The following is a 24,971-nucleotide window of genomic DNA, read 5'->3' as shown; positions in this document are numbered from 1 at the left end:
TCTCATCAATGTGTGAAACAATCCAGTTGATGACATTTTCACATGGGAAGGATGAATATCTGCACGCAACCCTATGTAGTCATGACTCCCAGATATTGAGATAAACCTATCGATTCTCTAGATATTCCTCAAGTATCTTTGCTGAAAGAGATTCATTAACTTGCTTCCATGTTAGTGTTGACCCCTTTTCTATAAACAGTTGAGTGTCTGCATACATTGGTAAGTATACTGGTATTTTCTCAACTCCTTCCCCAATACTGCTTTCAATGGTATATTTTGAAGCGTCTCTCTTTGGTGTCATGGTAAGAATGATTGTTGGAGAGAAGTGCTTCACAAGTGTGGTACCTATGGGACAAAAATAACACTCATGGCAAGCAAATAATAACTTTTGAAAATCTACCTTTAAAGCATGATCAAGTATAAAACTGTACAACTGATGAGAGGGGTTGCATAGTTTTCATCAACAAGAAAGGGATACTTTCTCTGGGAACTATGCACTTCACAATTCCAACATCCAAGGGTGCAACCTCAAGCTTGAGACTACACAATGTGTAGTTCACCCTGGGTAGATACTTGGAGAGACTCCGCATGTTTAGTTTGAGTGGCGAAGGTGACAGGATGAGACCTGGAATTGCAGAATGCGTAGTTGGGCCAACCTGTACAACCCACTGTGTAGTTCTAGAGGCCAAGCTCTTGGCTTAAGCCTTAGTATAGAGAAGTACCCAGTTGGGCATGGAAAAATTTGGCCAATGAAAGTGCAGATCTGTCCAATGGAAGTGTGAAAAAAGAGCATAACTAAGTGATGATTTGATCTTGGGTGGAAATATGACTAAGTATGATTGAATCAACATATATCAAGTGCAGAAACTGAACAAAGAGAAGGAAAATCAAGTATGTGAGGAGAGTTGCTGCAACGACGACCATCGATGCAAAAACAGGAAAATTGATGCAACACTTGTGAAAGACAATATTAAAACAACACTTCTACAAGATAAAATAAATTGAAACACTAGCAACCATGAAGAGAAATAAGCAAAGCAACACTCACATAAGAAAAACTACAAAAAGCGAGAGAAAAATTAGCAAGAGAAGATAAAAGCAAAACTCACCCAGAAAAGTGACGATGGCCACATTGAAGGTTCCTTAATCTCCTCATGAATGTTAGAGCTCCCGGATTTAATTTGAAAATGAGATCTAGAGGTGTCGATTAAATAGATTTGAATGAATAAGGGTTTATGACGTGCATGCCTAAAATCAAGGAAAAAAGAAACACTTGGCGGAAATTTCTAAAAATAGTGAATGTGCCTCCTTCAGGATACTAATAACGCATCCCTATTTTTTAGGGATACTTTTTTTTAGCTTTTTCCCTTTTTTCTTTTTCGGGGAAACTTGCCATGCATGTTGCCGGAAAGATTACACAATTCTTGGGAATTGGGAAACTTTTTGGCTCAGTGCACTGCGCAGTTTATGGTGTCAGTGAGGAATTGTGCATTTTTTGGGCTCAGTGTTGGGATGCCTTCCATGACTACACAATTTCTAAGCTCAATGTTGACTGCCAGTCTAAACTTCGCAATTCCAATCATCAAGGCTACTTTCCCTCAAGGATTGCGTAGTTTTTGAAGGCAAGCCCATAACTGCTGTAAGAATAAGTTGGGAGGTTATCTTGTAACTTAGAAATATAAGTCTCGTTTGAAGCATGAACACCTGAATTAGTGCAAGATAAGATATTGTCGATAGGAAGGAAGGATCCAAAATCAGAGCATAGGAAATATTTTGGAGGGTGGTTGTATCCACTACAACATTAGAGACACATTAGTAGAACTCCAACTCTCTGTGTGGATCTTTTCTCATGCAAAACAAGTCTATCTCTTCCAGAGGTATTGTTTAATTCGTAGATTTTTGCAACTTCTTCAATTAGATTGAGTTAAAGATATAGCCCCTACCATTCTCTTCATCGGCATCACACATACCAAGCTAAGTCAGATTGAGTTTTTTTTATTGGGGATGAGGACTATATAAATGCAAAAGTAAAATAAAATGTCATATTCTTAGTTTTAATCTCTGGTGTTGCTGCACTGTCAGAAGGCCTAGACAGTGCCTCAATGGAGTCACTTCAGGAACACAAGCATTGCTATTCTACCAACGAGCCTAGACAATACCCTGACAGAGTTGCTTGCTTCACCTCTATGCTCAGGAATCATTTCTCTTCTTTTGCCATTTATTTCATTTTCATTTTTTCAATTTTATTTGTTCAAATATCTGTGCATAAGAACTTATTTATTTCATGGGGGCAGAAGAGGGATCCCGACTTATTGAGAGTAGAAGGGGTTGTCCCTTTAGAGAAGGATATTTATATACACCTATGACATGCTAAGGTTTTCCTCCCCTCCTTATTCTACTTGACTTAGTTGACAAGGATTAACTGAAAAATAGAAGGTTGATTAGAGTAAGAAATACTAGTTAAAAGTGCAAGCATTGTGATTTCACTGTGACTTTCTTCGAAAGGAACACATTTTCCATCAGAGTATCATAGACTAAAATAAATGCAAGAGTCACATAAATAGAGGGAATAAATAAATAACCAAGTGTTGATAGTAGTACAACTTCCTCTTGGAATTCAACCTGCTTGGTTGAGAAGGCAACCACGGTCTCATGCAGTAAAAATCCTATAACTGAAAAGAAAACAAACAAAAGGAAAGAAACAAAATGGTAAGAAAATTAAAACAAATAAATTCAAATAAAATAACTAAGAAATTAAAAACTACTCCTACTCCTAACCTAATCAGAGCATAGGCGAGATTCATGTGAAGTGATAATTCCAATGCACCCACTGGTGCATTAGCTGGCCTATGTAATCAAGGGAATTCATGTTAAGAAAGATATACAAGCATAAAAAAATAAAAAAGATAGGACAATACACACCAAACTGATCAAAGTTTCGAAGTACATGCAAGTACGCACATAAAAGTAAGAATTAAACATGCATGGAAGACATTTTGCGGGTGCATTATGGTGTTTAGACATATTGCGACTTGAATACATGCAAGAACAAACTTTCAAACTACAAAAATGGGAAAACATAAAGAAATAAGAAAATATTCATTTTGCAACTGTGCTCGCCACGTATGACTCCTCCAATGACTGAGCTATAGGATTGCGTGATGCAAATAGAGGATCCAAAAATTGTAAAATAAATTTATTTTCAATGTGTGCGACAAAGTGATGAGCAACCTGGAAAGATTCAACACATTTATTATCAGAAGTGGAACCGACCTCAAGACTACGAGAACCTGACATAACCATCAACTCAGGCTGAAGTGCCTAAACAACTTGGGGAAGTTCCAATTCACGAGAAGATGGATCATCAAACATCGATGGCTTAGAAAGATCGACAATGGAAAAATCAGAATCGTGATCAAATTGTTAGGTCCCTATAATATTAGTGATTCCCCCACTACTATTGTCTTTGTATCCCTTATTATTATTGTTGTGCCCCTATTTTCTCCATAGAATCCCTCTATTGTTATTTTTGTGCCTTTATATTATTATTGTTAGGTCGGTTTGGTTATATTATGACCCCTTAGACTCCTATATATAGAAAGAAGGTTTTCTCATTTAAATCATCTAAGAATTGTTCATTTGTGTAATGTAAAGGAGGTTTCCCACTTGAAGAGGCTTATTTTTAAGGCATTGATCTATCTTTTCAATATTTTTGTGAGCTGGTTTCATAACATTTGGTATCAGAGCTTTGAATTCTAGGGTTTCGCTGCTCCAAACAGGTCATCGTGGCAATTTCGCTATAAATTTTTTTCTGCGATGTTCCAGAAGCTAAAAAAAACACATTTGAGCTGAAATCATTCTAAACTTTAGGTCTGAATTTCATTGCTTGTCTCGGTATATTTGTGGAGATATGATCTGAGGAAGTTAGGGTTTTTGCAAACTCCCGAATTACATTCCAAACATGTGACTGAGGGAAAATCGCCATAACTTTCGGTTTGAGCATCAAATTGAAATTTCGTAAGAAGTTTTAGAAAGAGGACAGCCCGTAGTTTTCTGTGTATCAGTTTCAGGTACTAAGGTTGAAATAGTGACACGTGGCACGCCATACAAGTTCGCTCCACTGAACTAGTCTATAATAAGGTCACTGTGGGAGATTTGGCATAACTCTTCCTTGGAGAATCCAATCTTGATCAGACTTGTGGGGTTAAAAAGAGGACTCAAAGGGTTACTGCAAGAAGAGATTTCAGATATTCAAGATTTGTAGTTACAGAGATACAATAGATTCAATATCGAGCTCTTACAAAGTGAACAAAAAAGGTGTAGTTTTTTTTAATTTTGCATAAGATTGGTTTGAAAAATTAGTTTGAAGGAATTCAAAGGGAATAATGAAGAATTATTAGCATTAACTAATTCCCCGAAGAAAGAAAATGGAAACACCTAGTAAGCAACCTAAAAGATCTAGCATGACTCATGAAGAAGAGGAAGAAATGCAACATGATATATCAAAATTACAAGACCAAGTACCACTAATTTCACTCTCACTAAAGGTAAATGAAGCCAAGATGAATGGCGTGGAAGCTAATATGAATGGCATGCAAGCTAATATGAATGGTGTGGAAGCTAAGATGAATGGCATAGATGCTAATATGGAAGCTAAGATGAATGGCATGGATGATAGGATATAAGAATTGAAGATAAATTTGAATAAGTTGCTACAAGAAATGGTCACTAATGGTGAAAGGGTAGTAAAGGAAACTCATGATGAGAACAAAAGAAATGTTAATCATGATTTCATAGACTCTAATGTTGGATTGAAGACACAACATGTTCCAAAAATCGATATGAGGAAGTTTGATGGCAAGGATCCCGGAACATGGATACTACAGATGGAGCAATTTTTTGATCTCCATAATGTGCAAAACACACAAAAGGTATGTATTGCAACTTTATATTTGGAACCAAATCAATTTGTATGGTATCGATGGCTTTGCTCTCGTAAAAAAATTGTTGCTTGGGCAATTTTTATGGAATAGCACATTATGAGGATACAAAAAGCAACACCTTTTTTAGCCAATTGATAAATCTCAAACAAAAGGGTTCAATGATGGAGCACATTGAGGACTTCCAAAAATTGAAAATAAGGGTAAAAGATATTATAGAGGAGCATAGGATTGATGTGTTCATAGGGACTTGTTGATGCCTCGAAAATCGCTACATCAACATCGGGGATAACCACCCGGTCCGGACCTTAAAGGCAACTCCTTTTCCATTTGGTGTGGTGGCTCCGACTGGATATAATGGGACCAGTTTCCCAATGATTGGTATATAGGATGGATAAATGATTGATTCTCTAATATCTAATGATAATGGATGAATGATTTAATCTAAAAGTAAAATTATAAACAACTATCCTATCCCGGGAAATTGTTGCTTTTAGCGTAACTTTTGATGGTCTTCATCCACAAACATGCATATAGATGACTCTTGTTGGTAAACAAAGATATTTATTCATATGATAATTACTAAGCCCAAATAGTTGAACAAAGAAATCAAGCAAACATTATTACACTATTCCTCATATATATCATAGACATAGATATGATTGAAATAATAACAGTCCTTAGACATTCAATAGTGAAAAGTATAAGGATTGCTATTAAAACACATACATATATTCAATGATAGAAAAATTTAAATGAATTCCAATTCACATAAAAAATGACACAAGAGCATAGATAATAGTACCATATGTTATTTGAATCACTCTCGATATCAACCGCATTCAAATTCCTTCTTTTAACTTAGAAACACTTCCACAAAAGGAAATAGTGCACATGTCATCAAAGCTTTCTTCATCAAAATTCAGAATACTGGCCCAGTCTTCATAAAAAATAGATCAGAAGCACAATAGTGTGACTTACTGATTTGAGTTTATACAAAAACTGAGGACCCTTTCCAAATGCATGAAAGGGCCTATAAATACTAATTAAGCTAACTAATTACAAAATAAAAGTGTTATTTAATTGGTACAACTATGTTATGAATATCTCCTCAAAATCAACTTGTCCTCAGTCAGAAGCATGATTCATTGTTTCGAATGATCTCCCTTCGGCTTGAGCTGGCAGATATCTAGCATCGGTTGCAACTCTGGAGGGCGACTTAGGCGAGAATTCAGTTGAGCTGAATATGTGGCATCTTGGATCTCGGGGATCATGCAACTGATGGCATCAGTTAAACATTTGAGTGCGGCCCTCTGACTGTATGGCTTGATTAAGAAAAACCAAAAGGCATCCCAAGTTAAACTTTGGATGCCAGCGATTAGTCTTCCATTCTTTTCCAATTCCTGATTGCATGTTTGTTCCAAGGCTTTGGCCGATGTCAATTTACCTGGATTACACTGTGAAATCATGTTAGACAGATAAAGAGTGTCATTGACAAATTCAATTAAATTGCTAGTAGATAACCGACATCTTGAGGTTTCTCTTTCTGCCTTCATTAGTTGCGACTGCCATTCTAGGAACAGGATGTCTTTGTGTGACTCTAGAATTTTGGGCAGATCTGAAGTCTGTCCTTCAAGAGAGTCTTTCCAAGTAAGAAAACTGGTTAAGGTCTCATCGGCCTGTTCTAAATCTTGCCTAGCTTCAACTGATTTATCAACTATTGATGCAATAATCTCACACAGAGGTTCAGCCAGAGAAATGTTACGACATAACAGTTTTAGTTGTGTAATCAATGCCTTATTGATTTGTAGAGCCTCTGTTCTGAACTCTGCTACTTGAGGAAGGCTCCTGAAATTTTCTACTTCTTGTGACAGTTGAGCGATTCGCTTATCCTTGGTCTTACTCATTTGTTCATTCATCGCCTTTAATCTGGCCAATGCTTCAGACAATTCCTTCTATTTCTATATTGCACTCAAATCTATCCTTTGTTTCTCTTTGAGCAATTTCTCATTTAATTGGTTGTTTGTCTGCCGCTATGTTGATAGTTGTTGTTCCAATTGTTCTATTTTCCACTGTGCTTCAGACTCTTGTGACTACAATGAACCAATCATTTGATCTTTTTCCTTAAGGAGACTGCTTACTTCTGAGGCCTTATCCATGGTGGCTGCCGAATATGCTCCAACATACTGGGAGAGTTTCGTAAGGTCATCGGAAGGGTTCAATTCCTCCTTCCACACCACATTATCCATCTCTGTTTGATCTGGAAAAAGGGAAGATTGATCAAGTATCCTCCTTTTCCTCTGTCTTTTCACCATAGCCCTGTGTTTAGGACTGTAAAAGACATCTAATGGTGGTATGTCTTCTATCTGTAAAACAATTTGATTAGATGGATATTTGGGAATTATTTCCACATCTCTGCTACTGGGTAGGCCGCTGGTCCCTTCACTTGGAACCGTAGTCATGGTTGTTTCTTGACTAACTGTCACTTGGGGTCCACCGAATCCTTGTGAAGTCTCAGGATTGTTTATAATAGAGTCAAATTTTTGCCACTCTTTGAGGAGTTTGGGATCAATTTACGTCTCTAAATCAATAACTTCACTGTCCTTCTTCTTTACTTTCTCCTTCTCTGTTTCCTTCTCTTTTCCTTTCTCTAGCTCTTTTCCTTTTTCGGGAATTTTATCTGTAGCAGGAGGCTCGTCAATACTCTTTTGTTCAGGCTTGCTTGACTTAGTTGTTGGTGTAGTAGCCAACAAGTCCAGAGGCAGAGTTTGCAACCTCTGTTCTCTGAGCTTATTTAATTCTACTAGTCCTTCATCATTATATTTTATCTTGGCTAATGTTTTAACCTGAGACAATGATTCTGTTGAAGAAAATAGATCATCAAATTCATCTTTTTGCATGGTCAAACTTAGTAAGTTTGGCCTGTTTAAGCACATCATAGGCAACCTTCCGGGGATCGAATTTCCTGTTAGGGATGGTCGCAAGATTGAGCATATTTACTTTTCCTGTCTCCTTCTCAACATGTTTGTAATCAAGTATGGTATAAACACCGCATCTCAAAGAGAATATGGGCCATAACTGCTTTTTGGAAGTCCTATGAGTTTTGGATGTTCCAGTGGTTGTTATTTTGTAAGCTAATTCTCGTGCCAACAGTTTATCAGGTACATACAATGGGAGGACATGGGGTCTTGTGGCGCTACCAAACACCCTTATATATGTGAATTTATCTTCCCCGAAGCAATTCCCTGTAGTAGTCAAGTCAACTTCTGCCTCCTCGGAAATCCTTGGGGTAGGCTTATCAAAAATGGTATAATAGATAGGCAACATGAAACCATTATAGATTTGATACAAGTGGTCTTTATAATGTGCCCTCCATAACATCGGATGATAGATGTGGATTGGCTTAGGGTCCTATGGCGTCCACCTCCACCCAGGTATCGGGTATTTAGAATTAAAACAAAGCATATCCATAACATAAGAACTGTAATAGAAGGGGGGAATAGTCCTGGTGGTTTTGCATGAATTGAATCTAAAATCAAGAATTGCAGAGGCTAATTTATCAGACAATATATTTGCCAATCCATGACAGAACTACTAACAGCCGCTTCCATTAAAGGAACCATTTCGATAGTAAATTTTGCTGAATCATGCATTCCCCATATCCTACACATCATTGCCCCAGCGTAATAGTAAGGAGATGCCAAGGAATCCACGAAGTACTTACCTGATGATTCATGTTTGTGCTTTGTGGGATTCTGTCTCCATTGTCTAATCGGGGCTGATTCCATCTCATTCTCCTTTGCGAATTTCTCGAGAAAGGTTTTGTTGCATTTCTTTTCAAGTTCGGGCAAATGATACATTTTCCTCAAGTCGTCAGGCTGAAATGAATCGAAAACTCTTCCATCAACTGTGCAAAACGTTCTATTAGAAACCGTAATTTGTTTGACCACCCATCTGACCACATTAGTGTAAGGAATAATTTTCTCTCGAGCTGCTATCCTGTGTAAAAATGAGTCAGCCAAATCTTTCAGGGAGGCGTCTGATTTATTAGTTGAGCCTCCAGTAGCTTCTTCCGACACTTCCTCCGACTCTTCTGCCTCAATTAAATTATAGATGCTTTTCCAGCTTGTGTTTCCAAGGCTGAGACATGTAGTGTCTGAAATTAGGCCCTTTTTGCTGGGTCCTGGGTCGCTGGTGGGCTGGACTATTACTGCAGGGGCCGCTGCCGTAGCGGATCTCTTAGATTTCTTTTCCATTTGCTTAAAACTTGATACTTCGACGGAATTGTACACAAGGAAGGAAACCCGTGTGATACAGAGAAATAGATAACATGAGCCAATATGAAAGAGTTATATCTATTAGCGAGTAAACAAACATCATAGTGAAATTGCCGCAGATAGAATCTAGGTGGAAAATCTCGGCATAACTACTTTATTAAATGGCCGCTTCACCTGTCAATCATGATAAGGGGGATTTTAAATATCCATCATAACATCTATATGGTGAATAATTGATTCAAATGTGGCTTAGATTTTTGGTGGCTAATCGCATTTGATGATTGGTGATGTGAAAGGGAGGGTTTTAATAATAGTCCAAAATATTGTTCAATCACCAAAGGTGGTATAATGCATGTCGATCTTTGATATGCTTAGAAACACGCGCCTTGATTTAAAGTATCGCAATTAGGATAGGGCTCGGGTCACTTTAGTTGCGCTATTGCGAAATCTCTGATTGTCGATGGCAATACGCCTTATCGCATTGGGGGATTTGAAGGTGTCACAGTTAATGAATTGATTACCATAGCCGATTGTCGGTAGCGATACCTTTTATCACATTGGAGGAATGGGGGGTGCCTTATATACGATGCGCTTTTCCTTTTCCCGATATCCGATAGCGATTTCCCTTTTCGGATCAGAGTAATTAAATGGGCCTTTATTTATGTTTCTCTTATTATTGCGATATGCGATCTTGAGATCGCTTTATCGTAGTAATAAAAATCTTTATGATTTGTTTAAAAGACCTATTTTATCATTGTTTAAAAGGGATATTATATTTTAGTTGAACCTTTTGATGAGGGTTGTTTCTAATAATAAGTTAATACCAATTTATTCACACATCTATGTTTAAAAGGGACCCATTTCATATTATGATTTTTAAAGAAAAATTTTATGAAATGGGGGGTTGTTGTACAACACAACATCACTTTAAAGGATAATATCCAACATGAGGTTCGCCTTTGGGAACCTGATTCATTGGAGAAGGCATTCAGGTTAGCAAGAAAAATGGAAAGCAAAATTATGGGAATCAGGAAGCCTACCACTCACAACTATAAAGATGGAAGTGTTGTGGCCCCTAGCCTTCCACAACCTACAAGGTTGACACCACAACAATTGGAAGAAAAAAGAGCAAAAGGGCTTTGTTACAATTGTAATAGCAAATACACTAAAGGTCATAAGTGTGCTGAAAAGAAATTATTCTACATAGATTTTGAAGAGGAGGAATAAAAGGAACAATAATTGTCAAAAGAAGAGGATATAGTCCAGGAACAAACCCTAGATAAAGAAGAAATGAATCTGACCATATCTTGTAATGCATTGGCTAGAATTACCACTCCTCAAACTATCAAGATAGAAGGACATATCAAGAAGAAAAAGGTAATAGTGTTGATTGATTCGGGAAGTACCCATAATTTTATTCATTGTAAGATAGCAAAGGAATTGAATTGCTTCCTATATCTAGCACCAGAGTGTCAAGTGATGGTTGCAAGTGGAGGAACCATAAGTTGTTCTGGAAAGTGCCATAATATCAAGCTATCCATGGAAGAATATGTATTGAATAGAACAATGTTTTCCATTCCAAGGGGTGGTGTTGATGTTGTACTAGGAATCCAATGGCTACAATCTTTGGGTACAATAGCTTTTAATTTTCAAGAACTTTTCATGAAATTTTCTGCAGAAGGAAAGGAAGTTGAATTAAGGAGTATTGTATGGAAACTGGCAAAGATGATCAGCTCTAACGATATGACAAAGCTTCTAAAGAAGGAACAATGAGGTGTAATTGAAAAATTATGTTCACTAGAGGTTCCCACATCGAAATCATCTATTTCTCCAAATCTCCAAAAAGTCTTGGACAATCATTCCAAGGTATTTGAGACTCCCAAAGGTCTCCCACCTATTCGCGATCATGATCATGCTATTCATTTGATTCTAGGAAGTGTTCCTCCAAACATCAGGCTGTACAGATATCCCTATGCCCAAAAGAGTGAAATTGAATGTATGGTTGCAGAAATTCTAGAGATTGGTATAATTCAACCTTGTCAAAGTTCTTTCTCTGCTCCAGTAGTATTGGTGCACAAGAAGGATGGATCATGGCAAATGTGTCTGGATTATAGGGAGTTCAAAAATCTAACGATTAAAGATAAATTTCCCATTCCTATCTTTGATGAATTATTGGATGAATTGCATCGATCAATTTACTTCACCAAGTTGGATCTTCATTCTGGATATCATCAAATCAGAATGAAGACAGAAGATATTCCGAAAACATCATTTAGAACTCATGAGGGTCATTATTAATTTTTGGTCATGCCTTTTGGCCTTACCAATGCACCTTCTACATTTCAAGGTTTGATGAATTCCATTTTCAAACCCTTCCTTAGAAATTTTGTGTTAGTATTTTTTGATGATATACTAATCTACAGCAAGTCTTGGAAGGATCATGTTGAACATGTTGATAGGGTGCTAAAACTATTGGAGGAGAAACAATTATATGAAAAAAGCTCCAAATGTTTCTTTGGAGTACAAGAGGTGGAATATCTAGGTCATATTGTATCTCATGAAGGTGTTATGGTAGACCCTAGAAAAATTAAAGCCACTATGGAATGGAAAATCCCCACATCCATAAAGCATCTACGAGGATTTCTCAGGTTGACAGGGTATTATCACAAGTTTGTTAAGAATTATGGGAGAATAGTAGCACCTCTAACAACATTGTTGAAGAAAGATGCATTTTCATTGAGTCCATAAGCAACAAAGGCCTTAAAACATCTTAAAGAGGCAATGTGCCAAGAACTGGCCTTAGCTACGCCGGACTTCACAAAAACCTTTATTGTGGAATGTGATGCTTTAGGAAATGGAATTGGTGTTGTTTTAATGCAAGATGAAAGACTCATTGCTTTCGAAATTCATCCAATCAAGGGAAAGTATTTACACAAATCTATTTATGAGAAGGAAATGTTGGCAATACTACATGCACTTAAGAAATGGTGACCCTAGCTAATGGGAAGACACTTCAATGTAAAAACGGATCATGATAGTATTAAATACTTTTTAGAACAAGATTATCCTATGAAGAGAAACAAAAATGGGTCAGAAAGATGTTGGGTTATGACTTTGAAAATATCTACAAAAAAGGGAAGGAAAATGTTGTGGCAAATGCACTCTCAAGAAATAATGGGGATGTGTAAGCATTGTTGTGCGCCATTTCTATTATCCAACCAGATTGGATAAACAAAGGGAGGAATGGAAGAATGGTGAAGAAGTGTGGGTAATCATTTGAAAGCTACAACAAGATTCCAGTACATCTGATACATTTAGATGGAAAAATGATTCATTATGGTACAAAGGTTGCTTATACCTATGTAAGAATTCCCAACTCAAACAAAATATTCTTATGGAATTGCACACTTCTCCCTTAGCAGGGCACTCAGGATTTTTAGAAACATACCACAGGGTTAAGAAGGAATTTTTTTTGGATGGCCTTAAATCATATATTCAAAAGTTTGTGGTGGAATGTTTGGTTTGCCAAAAAAATAAAGTTGAAACAATTAAGACCCAAGGTCTATTACAACCTTTATCTATTCCAAGCCAACATTGGGAGGAGGTTTCAATGGATTTTATGACAGGTTTACCCAAGTCCGAAGGAAAGAGTGTCATCATGGTGGTAGTTGAGAGACTTACTGATGAGCCCCAAAAATGTACAATTATTTGGGCTCATTCAACCTCCTAATTTGGCTTAGTCCACCATTCTCATTTGTTTATTGCATGTTTTAATTACTTTTATGTTAATAGAGTGAATTTGGTTAGTCATTATGCCAACAAGTCTAATGGGTGCTTTGTGTAGCCTTTTTGGTCAACTTGGAGACAAAATTGAAGGTCTTAATGAGCACTTGGCAGCCAAATTTGTGGGAGAACAAGCTAGAGGATTTGTAGGAAGGTGTCCCCCTCATTTATGGACCCTTACCTCGAATTCTCCACCATCAGCTCGGAGTTCAAGGGCCACCGAATCATTCAGCTCAAGGGCAGCCAAGCAAGTCAAGTTGGACTGTTGTTAACTACAAGTCTTGGGCAGCCAAGTCTCTAACTTTTAGGAGGACTGTTGGGTCCTCAAAATTGTATAAATAAGAAGGCTTGGGGCCTCATTTTGGTTAGCCAGTTAGTCATTTTGTTTTAGCCATTAGTTAGCCAGTTTGTAGTTCGATTTTTATGCAGTCGATTAGCTTTGCTTTCAGCTCATGCTCAAGTTCTTCTTGTGGACAATTTTGATGTAACTTTTCATTTCTTGATTAATAAAGATGGATCCAGCTTTGCACCAGCTCTAAATCACTCTTGGGAGGCTGTAGTTCTTGGGGTTGGGCCCATCTCAAGCGCCCAGTACCTCCCTTGTTTATATTTATGTGTTTGCTGCGTTCTTGAAATAAAATCTGCTCTTTAGATCTTGCTTTGTTATTGTAGTTGGTTTTGATGGGTAACGTAGCTTTTTATGCTTAGAATCGATTGGTAGGAGTTTTTATGCATTTAGATCTTTTGGCATGTTCTTTCTCACGTGATGTATATGGTTCTCTTTTCAAACAAGGCTGTTGTTTATTCATTCATTAACAGTTGGATTGAGTTAGCTAGGACTTGGTTTGTTTGCAAGAATTCATTGATTTGTTTGAATAAGCATTGTGCAGGGCATCTCTATCACCTTCATCACCTCCTCGTTCATCTAAGCCTCGTTCAGGTCAGCTCCTCCATCACCAAGTCTGTTTCTTCATCTCCCATCTGCTCTTTTGCCACATAACCCTACCTTCTTGCTTTTCCATTGCCTCAACCTTCGTTGATGCAAGTCAGCCTTCCACATCATCTCACCACTCCATCCATCAGTTCCTAGGTCACTTCAGACCCCCATCCTACCTCCATAACCATCCATGCATCTTCCATCAACCATCCATCCTCAAAAATCCAATTCGTAAACATCCTGTAGAAGAATTACAGAACATCCTGTAGAAACTTCCTGTAGAAGCCCCTGCAAACTTCCTGTAGAAGTTCATGAACACGGTTGCATGTCATCCAGACTTTGTGAAACTCTCAAAAAGAATACTGGGGATCCCTTAGACCCTCTCTGTACCATCCCAACCTTTCCCAAAGCATTTCATCCCTTGATCCATCCCTGGACAGTGGAAAACTAGTTAGAAGCACATGCATGATAATTTCAACAACTTAATCAAAAATAAAAAAAGATGTTTTCTTCAGATAGTGATAACTTAGACACATGAATTTTACCTTCCTAGAAGTAATGGCATCTCTTTTTGGTGTTTTCATTCTTTCCTTTGCATCAGTAGGACTAGCTGGTAGAATTAGGGTTTGCTAGGGTTTGCTAGGGTTTGTGTTTCCTTTTGGCTTTCAGTTTCTTTTCGCAAGTAGATTAACTTCCTTTGAGTTAGCTTTCGTCCATCAGTTAAAAAGCTTCTTCTGAGAGCATATAGAAGTTGGCTTGAGCCCTAGCAGACTTGTGCCAGCTGACCAAGTGACAGCTGCGACAAGAGCTAGTACTTGTGCATACAGCACCGTCGCTTCCAAGTTTGTACGAACTACCGGGTTGATAAAATTAGAGATAGGGAGCTCCAGGAGTTGTAGCATTATTGCTACAATACTAGAGCCCACCATCTTTTTGGCGCCGTTGCCGGGGAAGCGGCAGAGTATTGGTGATTGTTGCTATTCTTCTATTTTCTATTACAACTTTCTGCTAAGTAGTTTATTTCATTTCCATTCTGCAAAAGTAGCATAGACATTTCCTGCTTTCATAGATTAGCAATTCCTGCTTTCATAGATTAGCCTTTCATTTCTGCAAGCGTAGACTAGTGTTTCATTTCTGCAATTTCATTTGAGCAAAATAGATTAGTCCTTTCCTGCTTTCATTTCAATTCCGCATTTTCATTTTCGCAAGATAGTTAGTTGCAGTTCAATCTATTTTAGTTTTGCAAGTAGAAGTAGAAAAAAGCAAAAAAAAAATTAACCAAAAAGATTTCATTTCATGCTTTGTAGGAGTAGAGATAAGTTAGAAAAATGATTGCACAACACCCCCACTGCTTCACACAGCCAACATTCTTCTTCGATGGCTGTGATGAAAGAACCCCTGAGTGGACATCAAGACATATTTGAAGAACCTCTAGGGGAGAAGAAGAAGAAACATTCCTCTGAAGCAAATGGCTACAAGCAGAAATGTTGGGAGCAGTCCCTTGTCCAAAGATGAATTTGCAAATCAGATCGAATATTTCAAGAGTGATATGAGGCAGTTTCTTGCCATGCAACTGGATACCTTGCGGATCCAAAAGAAGAAAGAAGAAGCCAAGAGGGCTTTGGCCATTTTTTGTCCTAGGTGCACTAGAAAGCATCCTAGGAACGAATGTCCAATGCACCCTCTAGAAGTGTGTTTCATCTGTGAAGAATACCATCCTACAGATCAGTGCCCTTCCTTGGCCAGAATCAAAGCTACATATCAAAGAGCCAAGGGAGCCACTGAATCACTCTGTTATATGAACCAAAGGAGGCCACATGGACCTGTACCCTACCAGCAGGAACTACCAGGGACACCCGAGACCTATTATGACCCTTACCAAGCCACCTTCATGCCTTCTTGGGGTCCCCCTGCTCATCCTTCCTGGTTCACACCTCCTCCTTATTCCTTCACAGATCCATCTTATGCCCAACCAGCTGCTCATTCGTTTCACTCTTATGCTCAGCCACAGCCTCAGTGGAATGCACCTTATCAGGAGTGGAGGCCCCAATACAACTCTCATCCCGCTCATTTTCCTACACCACCTGCTCATCCACAACCATCACCTCCTCCTCCACCAAGGCAACCCCAAATGCCTACCCAACCACAATGCCATCCATCTCCATCTCAATTTCACACTTCCACTCAGCTACCCATACCACCATTTCCAAAGCCATACAATGGAGTAGCTCAACCCAAATGCAAAGTTGAGGCACAACATGTGCAAATGACTCCTTTTGAGCTCAATGATGTTCACCAAAGCTCAGGAAGAGTGTTGCAAAACAAAGATTATATTGACAACATTGAAGGACCAAAGGAAAAAGAAGATTCAGAAGAGGAAATCAAAGAACCATGGGCTGCACTTGATCAAGTGAAGAGATCAGAATCAGAGATCGAGAGAGTTCCCTCATGGTTATCATCAAATCCTCCATGTACTCAAGAGAAAGATCAACAAAAAGAGGAAGATCAGAAGGTCATGATAGAAGGTGACATGAAGAATGATCCAGATCAGCAAAAGAACCAAGGATATCAAAGCTATATTGAGATATGGTTTAAGAAGGTCACTAAGTTGCAGCGGTACTTTCTTCCTCAGTTTTTTTTGATCCCTTCAACGCTAGATCATTTGGTCTTTGAGATCCAGATACCTGTCAGAGCATGCATTTCGAGCCTTCACATCATCTTGTCTCTAATCTCGATGTGCACATGGCTCCATTGGAAGTATTCTTATACTTGAAAATGATTTTGTTTTTCAAGTAGGGTAGGGTAGAAAAAAAAAAGGAAAAAATAAAAAAATAAAAATAAGAGAAAAATAAAAATCTAAGGTGAAAACCTCCTTGGAGGCGCCTTCGATTGGCTCATTGGTTGAAAACCTCCATGAGGCGGTCAATGGGTTGGAAAAAAGAGAAAATAAAAATGGAATAAGATCCCTGGGTGAAAACCTTCCTTGGAGGCGCTCAGGGCAGGCAATTAGGGTGAAAACCTCCATGAGGCGCCCTAGTTGTTTTAAAAAAAAAAAGGAGAAAACAAAAAATAAAAAAAGAGCTAATTTCCATTGAATAATTTCATGTTACAGCAATGACATTGCAGGTGAGGAGGAGCACTCAAATCAAGGTCAAATGAATTCTTCTTGTGCCTTCTACAGGAAGCTCTGTATTTCTACAGGAAACATCATGTAGAACCTTTGGACGAGCCAAATCCAATTTCAAAAGTGAATCTAATGGTGGGAATCTGTTGATCAGGCCTACAAGAACTTGTGTGTCCATCCCGTGCCTTTATCCATCATTTTTTTTCACTTCCTTGTGCTTCTCATTGTGCTTCTACAGGAACTTCCTGTAGAAATTGTGGGAAACTAGGCATGCATTTCAAAAAGTGGTTTGGCAAGCATGGTAGCTTCCTCAAGGGTTCAGAAGCCCTCATGCAATCTTCCAACTCCTCCTCCATCATCTCCATACCTGCATCACAACCAAAATTCATTTTGTCATACCATGCAACCAAAATGCAAAGTGCCTTGAAGCAAAAACACATAGAGCAGAATTTGTTTTTGCCATAACTTGAAAACCATGCATCCATTTGACAAACCGTTTTATGCGGAATTGTACAAGGTCGATGAAAACATGCCTGAGCAGTTTCATGCAATTCCAGTGCACGGTTTCCAAGAAATCAGCCTCCATCACCATCAGCCATTTTTGCATTTTCTCCATAACCGTGCATTCGTTTCAAAACCTGTTTCATGGGGAGATGCACATGGGTGATAGTAACCTACCCAAGCAGTTTCAGCCAATTCCAATGCACGGTTTCCGAGAAATCGACCTCTGAAATCTTCCGCCATTTTCCATTTTTCTCGAAATACATGCATCCATTGATCACGAATTTGCTATGGGAGATGCATAATGATGGTAGGTACATGCTCACCGTGTTTCAGATCAAACCGATCTACCATTTGGGAGAAACGGCAAAAAGAAGTTCTGGTTTTGTGACCATGCAGCAGCAGCAGCTTGAACAGGCAGAGTTGAACGTGGAAACGATTGCATGCAGCTCAAATCCAGCCAGAGGACACCTGCACAAGGAAAATCAATAAAAAATCATTAGCCAAGCCTCATGCAATCAAAGGATCAGATCATGCAGCAGCAAGAAGCTTCACAGGCAGCCGTTTGACTTCAGGTACGTGACTAAACCTTGTTCATCTGTTTGTATAGATCTAATCTAAAGCATTGCATGAATGAATGAGATGGTGAGATTCATTTAGAAAGGTAGCAAGTATGATTGCACTCATCCAGGGATCATCAGCGCATCATGCATGGATCGATCATTCACGTGGAAGTTGGAAAACACAGTTAATGGTAGATGTGTTGAACTCCAGTGAACAAGATGTCAATTAATTAATAGAGAGAAGAAGACATGTATCACTGCAGTTTGAAAAATCTAGCGCACATGTTTTTGCCGCCTCATCACAAATCACGGAGAAATTAAAGACGGCTTGGCTGAAACTCATGAACTGCCGTTCATATGCACTTTCCACGTCCTCAACTAAAGTGTGCACAATCAGTTAATTGGTTCTCTATCATCAACCCATTTGATGATTGTTTTATTTCTCTCCGAAATTGTTGCAATGATCATGATGCGAACATTGAGCCGTGGAAGTTTAATGACAGCTATGCTACTATTATGGGCGTTTATGGGTTTCTTTGCAGGGTATGCATTGTCACGTCTATCTAAGATGTTCAAGAGCACAGAACAGAGGAGGAACACGATGAAACCACATTCTTGATTCCAGGCATTGCCTTTTGCATTTTCTTTATTCTCAATGCATCGCTATGGGGAAAGAATCAGCTGGTGTAGTTCCTTTTGAGACTATGTTTGCCTCAGTCCTTTTATGGTTTGGAATTTTTGTGCCAGCAGTTACTTTGGCTACAATGAGCCTACAATCGAAGATCCAGTGAAGACCAATCAAATCCCCAGGCAGATTCTAGAGCAAGCTTGATATGCAGCCCATTTTTTCAATACGAATTGGAGGCATGCTGCCTTTTGGAGCTGTATTCATTGGACTGTTCTTCAGATTAACTTCAATATGGCTGCATCATTTCTACTGTATATTTGGGTTCCTGTTCATTGTCTTTTTGATCCTCATTGTTACATATGTAGAGATCACCATTATCTTGTGCTACTTCGAATTGTGTAGTGAAAATTACAACTGGTGGTGGAGATCTTATGTGACTGCAGGCTCCTCAGCATTTTACTTGTTTCTCTATGCCACATTCTATTTCTTCACCAAGCTGGAGATGACAAAACTTGTTTCTATAATTTCATATTTTGGCTACATGCCCATCATGTCATACTCATTTTTTGTTCTGACCGGTATAATAGATTTCTATGCATGCCTTTGGTTTGTGCGGACAATATACTTATCAGTGAAGATTGACTGAGGCTCTGCATGCAGCTACCATTTTTTAGAGGGGCCATTTAAATTTCAAGGTCTGGACATAATCTGATCATGGTTCAGCCTTCTACAGGAATATACTTGCACACTCATACCAAGGCCGAGAATTCACTAGGAAAAGGAACAGGCAGTGAGGAAAAAGAAACAGTGGCCGAGGGAAAGAAAGAAACAGGCCATAAGACCCCGACCACAGTGCAGAAGAAAGAACAAAAGAGGAAGCATGAGAAAAGGATGACAAAGAAGAAGGTGACACACCCATCTTGTCAGCAAGAGAAAAGGGGCTGAAGAGCAGAACAGACAAAGCTGAGGTGGTCCACATCAGCCCAAGTACCTCATCAGCACCTGCAACCAAACCAAAAAGCAAAACCCATGCAGCCGAGCAAGCAAAGGTGGTGACACCTGTGTCTACAGGAAAGCAGAAACAGGCTTCTACAGGAAACCCGAAATTGGCTAAAACAGGGTCTTCTACAGGAAGCCTTAAAAAGGCGAAACCCAAGGAGAAGAAGGCGGACATCCTAGCTAGGGAGGCAGCAGCTGTGCTGGCCGCCCTAAGTACCTCTCCCAAGCCGAAGGAGAAGTAAAAGAGGGAGCTTCCACTATTTTTTTAAGGCAAGAAAGGGCATGCAGATAAGAATTGGCAGACCCCAAACCACAGTCAAAGAAGCAAATTGTCATTGAGGACACACAAGCTAAACAAAAGAAAGAGTCTCCTTCAAAGGGGTCCATCATCTATGAATGAGGAAGCTAAAAACCTTCACCTAGAGAGAAGCAAATCAAGGTGATGGACTCAAAGACTGCTTCTACAGGAAGACAGAGGACTGTTTCTACAGGAAGCCAGCGAACTGTTTCTACAGGAAGTTTGAAAAGAGGGAGGCCAAGGGAGAAAACAACCGAGATGTTAGCCAAATAAGCCACCAGGGCTATCAAAGACGAGGAGAGAGATTGGTTGCTCAGAGGATGAGCAACACTTTCAGTAGGGGGGTGATGATGAGCCCCAAAAATGTACAATTATTTGGGCTCATTCAACCTCCTAATTTGGCTTAGTCCACCATTCTCATTTTTTTATTGCATGTTTTGATTATTTTTATGTTAATAGAGTGAATTTGGTTAGTCATTATGCCAACAAGTCTAATGGGTGCTTTGTGTAGCCTTTTTGGTTAACTTGGAGACAAAATTGAAGGTCTTAATGAGCACTTGGCAGCCAAATTCGTGGGAGAACAAGCTAGAGGATTTGTAGGAAGGTGTCCCCCTCATTTATGGACCCTTACCTCGAATTCTCCACCATCAGCTCGGAGTTCAAGGGCCACCGAATCAATCAGCTCAAGGGCAGCCAAGCAAGTCAAGTTGGATTGCTGTTAACTACAAGTCTTGGGCAACCAAGTCCCTAACTTTTAGGAGGACTGTTGGGTCCTCAAAATTGTATAAATAAGAAGGCTTGGGGCCTCATTTTGGTTAGCCAGTTAGTCATTTTGTTTTAGCCATTAGTTAGCTAGTTTGTAGTTCGATTTTTATGCAGTAGATTAGCTTTTCTTTCACCTCATGCTCAAGTTCTTCTTGTGGACAGTTTTGATGTAACTTTTCATTTCTTGATTAATAAAGATGGATCCAGCTTTGCACCAGCTCTAAATCACTCTTGGGAGGCTGTAGTTCTTGGGGTTGGGCCCATCTCAAGCGCAGAGTACCTCCCTTGTTTATATTTATGTGTTTGCTGTGTTCTTGAAATAAAATCTGCTCTTTAGATCTTGCTTTGTTATTGTAGTTGGTTTTGATGGGTAACGTAGCTTTTTATGCTTAGAATCGATTGGTAGGAGTTTTTATGCATTTAAATATTTTGGCATGTTCTTTCTCATGTGATGTATATGGTTCTGTTTTCAAACAAGGCTGTTGTTTATTCATTCATTAACAGTTGGATTGAGTTAGCTAGGACTTGGTTTGTTTGCAAGAATTCATTGATTTGTTTGAATAAGCATTGTGCAGGGCATCTCTATCACCTTCATCACCTCCTCGTTCATCTAAGCCTCGTTCAGGTCAGCTCCTCCATCACCAAGTCTGTTTCTTCATCTCCCATCTGCTCTTTTTCCACGTAACCCTACCTTCTTGCTTTTCCATTGCCTCAACCTTCGTTGATGCAAGTCAGCCTTCCACATCATCTCACCACTCCATCCATCAGTTCCTAGGTCACTTCAGACCCCCATCCTACCTCCATAACCATCCATGCATCTTCCATCAACCATCCATCCTCAAAAATCCAATTCGTAAACATCCTGTAGAAGAATTACAGAACATCCTGTAGAAACTTCCTGTAGAAGCCCCTGCAAACATCCTGTAGAAGTTCATGAACACGGTTGCATGTCATCCAGACTTTTTGAAACTCTCAGAAAGAATACTGGGGATCCCTTAGACCCTCTCTGTACCATCCCAACCTTTCCCAAAGCATTTCATCCCTTGATCCATCCCTGCACAGTGGAAAACTAGTTAGAAGCACATGCATGATAATTTCAACAACTTAATCAAAAATACAAAAAGATGTTTTCTTCAGATAGTGATAACTTAGACACATGCATTTTACCTTCCTAGAAGTAATGGCATCTCTTTTCGTTGTTTGCATTCTTTCCTTTGCATCAGTAGGACTAGCTGGTAGAATTAGGGTTTGCTAGGGTTTGCTAGGGTTTGTGTTTCCTTTTGGCTTTCAGTTTCTTTTCGCAAGTAGATTAACTTCCTTTGAGTTAGCTTTCGTCCATCAATTAAAAAGCTTCTTCTGAGAGCATATAGAAGTTGGCTTGAGCACTAGCGGACTTGTGCCAGCTGACCAAGTGACAGTTGCGACAAGAGCTAGTACTTGTGCATACAGCACCGTCGCTTCCAAGTTTGTATGAACTACCGAGTTGATAAAATTAGAGATAGGGAGCTCCCGGAGTTGTAGCATTATTGCTACAATACTAAAGCCCACCACTTACCAAGTATGCACACTTTTTTGCATTATCACATCCATTTAAAGCCAATATAGTCTCTACTTCATTTATGGAAACAATTCAAAAGCCACATGGAAACCCAAAGATTATTGTGAGCGACAAAGATCCCATTTTCACTAGAAATTTTTGGACAAAATTATTTTCTTGTCTCGGTACTCAGTTAGCTCATATCTCATCTTATCTTCCTCAATCTGATGGGAAAACTGATATAGTAAACAAATGTTTGGAAGGATATCTTCGTTCCTTTGTATCTGATAAACAAACACAATGGGTCAAATGATTGCCTCTAGCTAAATGGTGGTATAACACTTCCTTCCATACTGCAGCAAAAATCACCCCATTTATGGCACTTTATGGATATCATCCACCATCCATCACATCATATTTAAGAGAAAATTCTAAGGTTTGAGCAGTGGAGCATCACATCGAGCATCAACAAAAATTCCTCCAACTCTTAAAGGATAACCTCACGTTGGCACAGAATAGAATAAAACAACAGGCAAATCAACATTGCAGTGAAAGAAGTTTTGATGTAGGTGACTAGGTATTCCTACAGCTACAACCATATAAACAAATCTCCCTCAAGCAAGCTAAGAAGGATAATAAATTATAACCAAAGTATTATGGTCTATACAAGGTGTTGCAAAAGATTGGTAGTATGGCATACAAATTGGAGCTTCCTGCAACTTCTCGAGTGCACCCAGTTTTCCATGTTTCATGTTTAAAGAAGGTTATAGGCAACAAGCTCTCAGTTCAAACAATATTGCCAAAACTTGATGAGGAAGGAAAAATTATATTGGAACTAGAAGTAGTCACAGAAACAAGAACTCGACAGCTACGAAATCGATCAATTTTGGAATATCTCATCAAGTGGAAGAACTTATTTGCTAAATATTCCACATGGGAGGATGAGAATTTTATACAAAAGCATCAAGAACTACTCAAGCGTTGAGGACAACACTTTTTTGAAGGAGAGGGTCATGTTAGGTCCCTATAATGTTAGTGATTCCCCCATTACTATTGTCGTTGTATCCCTTATTATTATTTTTGTGCCCCTATTGTCCCCATATTGTTATTATTGTGCCCCATAGAATCCCTCTATAGTTATTTTTGTGCCTTTATATTATTATTGTTAGGCCGGCTTGGTTATATTGTGACCCCTTAGACTCCTATATATAGAAAGGAGGTTTTGTCATTTGAATCATCTAAGAATTGTTCATTTGTGTAATGTAAAGGAGGTTTTCCCCTCGAAGAGGCTTATTTCTAAGGCGTTGATCTATCTTTTCTATCTTTTTGTGAGCTAGTTTCATAACACAAACGAATCAATGAAAAGATCATGACAACCATGATCATAAAGTTCAATATTACAAACAGAGGCATCCTCATGATTTGATGAATCATATAAAGGGGGTGATGGAGAATGAGAAATTTCATCCTCTATATTTTTAGAAAGATAAGATGAGAGATTGTAAAGGTCATGGAAAATAGATTTATCCTCTCCACATTCAAATGAAAAGCTAACATTCCACGTGTTCTGAGAATGATCAGAAATTGTTTTTTCACAAGAGTTAACAAGGATGTCAGGATCGTGGAAGGTGTCGAGATAATAAGGGAGATGTGTGGAAGGAGAAGAATCATCCTTCATCACAAATTCTTGTTCAGCTATGGGCTCCCACACATAATCATCGTATATGATATTGCAAGTTGGTTGCTCAACATTAAATCCATCCAAAACTTGATCCTCATGAACATAAAAAGAAGGATTCAAAACAGGTTAACACAACAAATCATCATTCGAAGGATCAAAGGAACCAAAGGAAGAAGGATGCTGAGATAGCACTTCACTGTAACCAATAGATTCACAGTCCAAACCTGAGCTGAAATTCTTAGTATGTGGGGTGTGAGAAGATGGTGGTCGATCAACAGATGAATTATGAAATTATCCGACCTCAACTTGAAGAATTGGAATTGTTTGATGAGAAAGGGACGAATGGTTGCTTGGAATAACAACCTCATCTGTCATAGATTTAGAAGCTCTAATAGCGAGGTATGTTGGAACATGTATGAATGATTCGAGCTTGTGCATATTTTTTGACATGTGAACATGATATTGGGATCTATCAACCAAAAAATACCAATCAACATCATCTTCTGGAAATTCAAAGAAAAAATGAATAAAATGATTGTGAAAATCTTGGATGGATTCATCAGGTGCTTTTCGAAAATTAGAAATTATCTTGGACAAATTTTTATGATCGTAGGTGACAAGGTGTTTGAAAGTGTGTATGGAGTCATTAGGTAATGTGTTACACTATTATCATACGTGCCCTTTTAACGTGAGAATGAATAACCTACAACCAACATCCTCATAGTGGATATTGTGCTTTGTGCAGAAATCAAGAAAATGGGCAGTGTGCTCAAATAAGGTTGTTTCACCCTCGCCATTAAATTTCAAATTCGACAAGTCATGAATAATTCTCGTTGGCACTTTCAGATTTGTGTGTCTAGAAAAACATGTTGGGGTTATGATTTATAGAGAAGTCATTAAATGAGTGCATAAATTCAAAACAGACTTCAATGGCTTAG

The sequence above is a fragment of the Pinus tabuliformis genome, chromosome 1_1 (genome assembly GCF_031772625.1).
Source record: "Pinus tabuliformis cultivar Carrire ecotype Pingquan chromosome 1_1, CPIR1, whole genome shotgun sequence".
Taxonomy (NCBI): domain Eukaryota; kingdom Viridiplantae; phylum Streptophyta; class Pinopsida; order Pinales; family Pinaceae; genus Pinus; species Pinus tabuliformis.
This window is presented reverse-complemented; position numbering follows the sequence as displayed.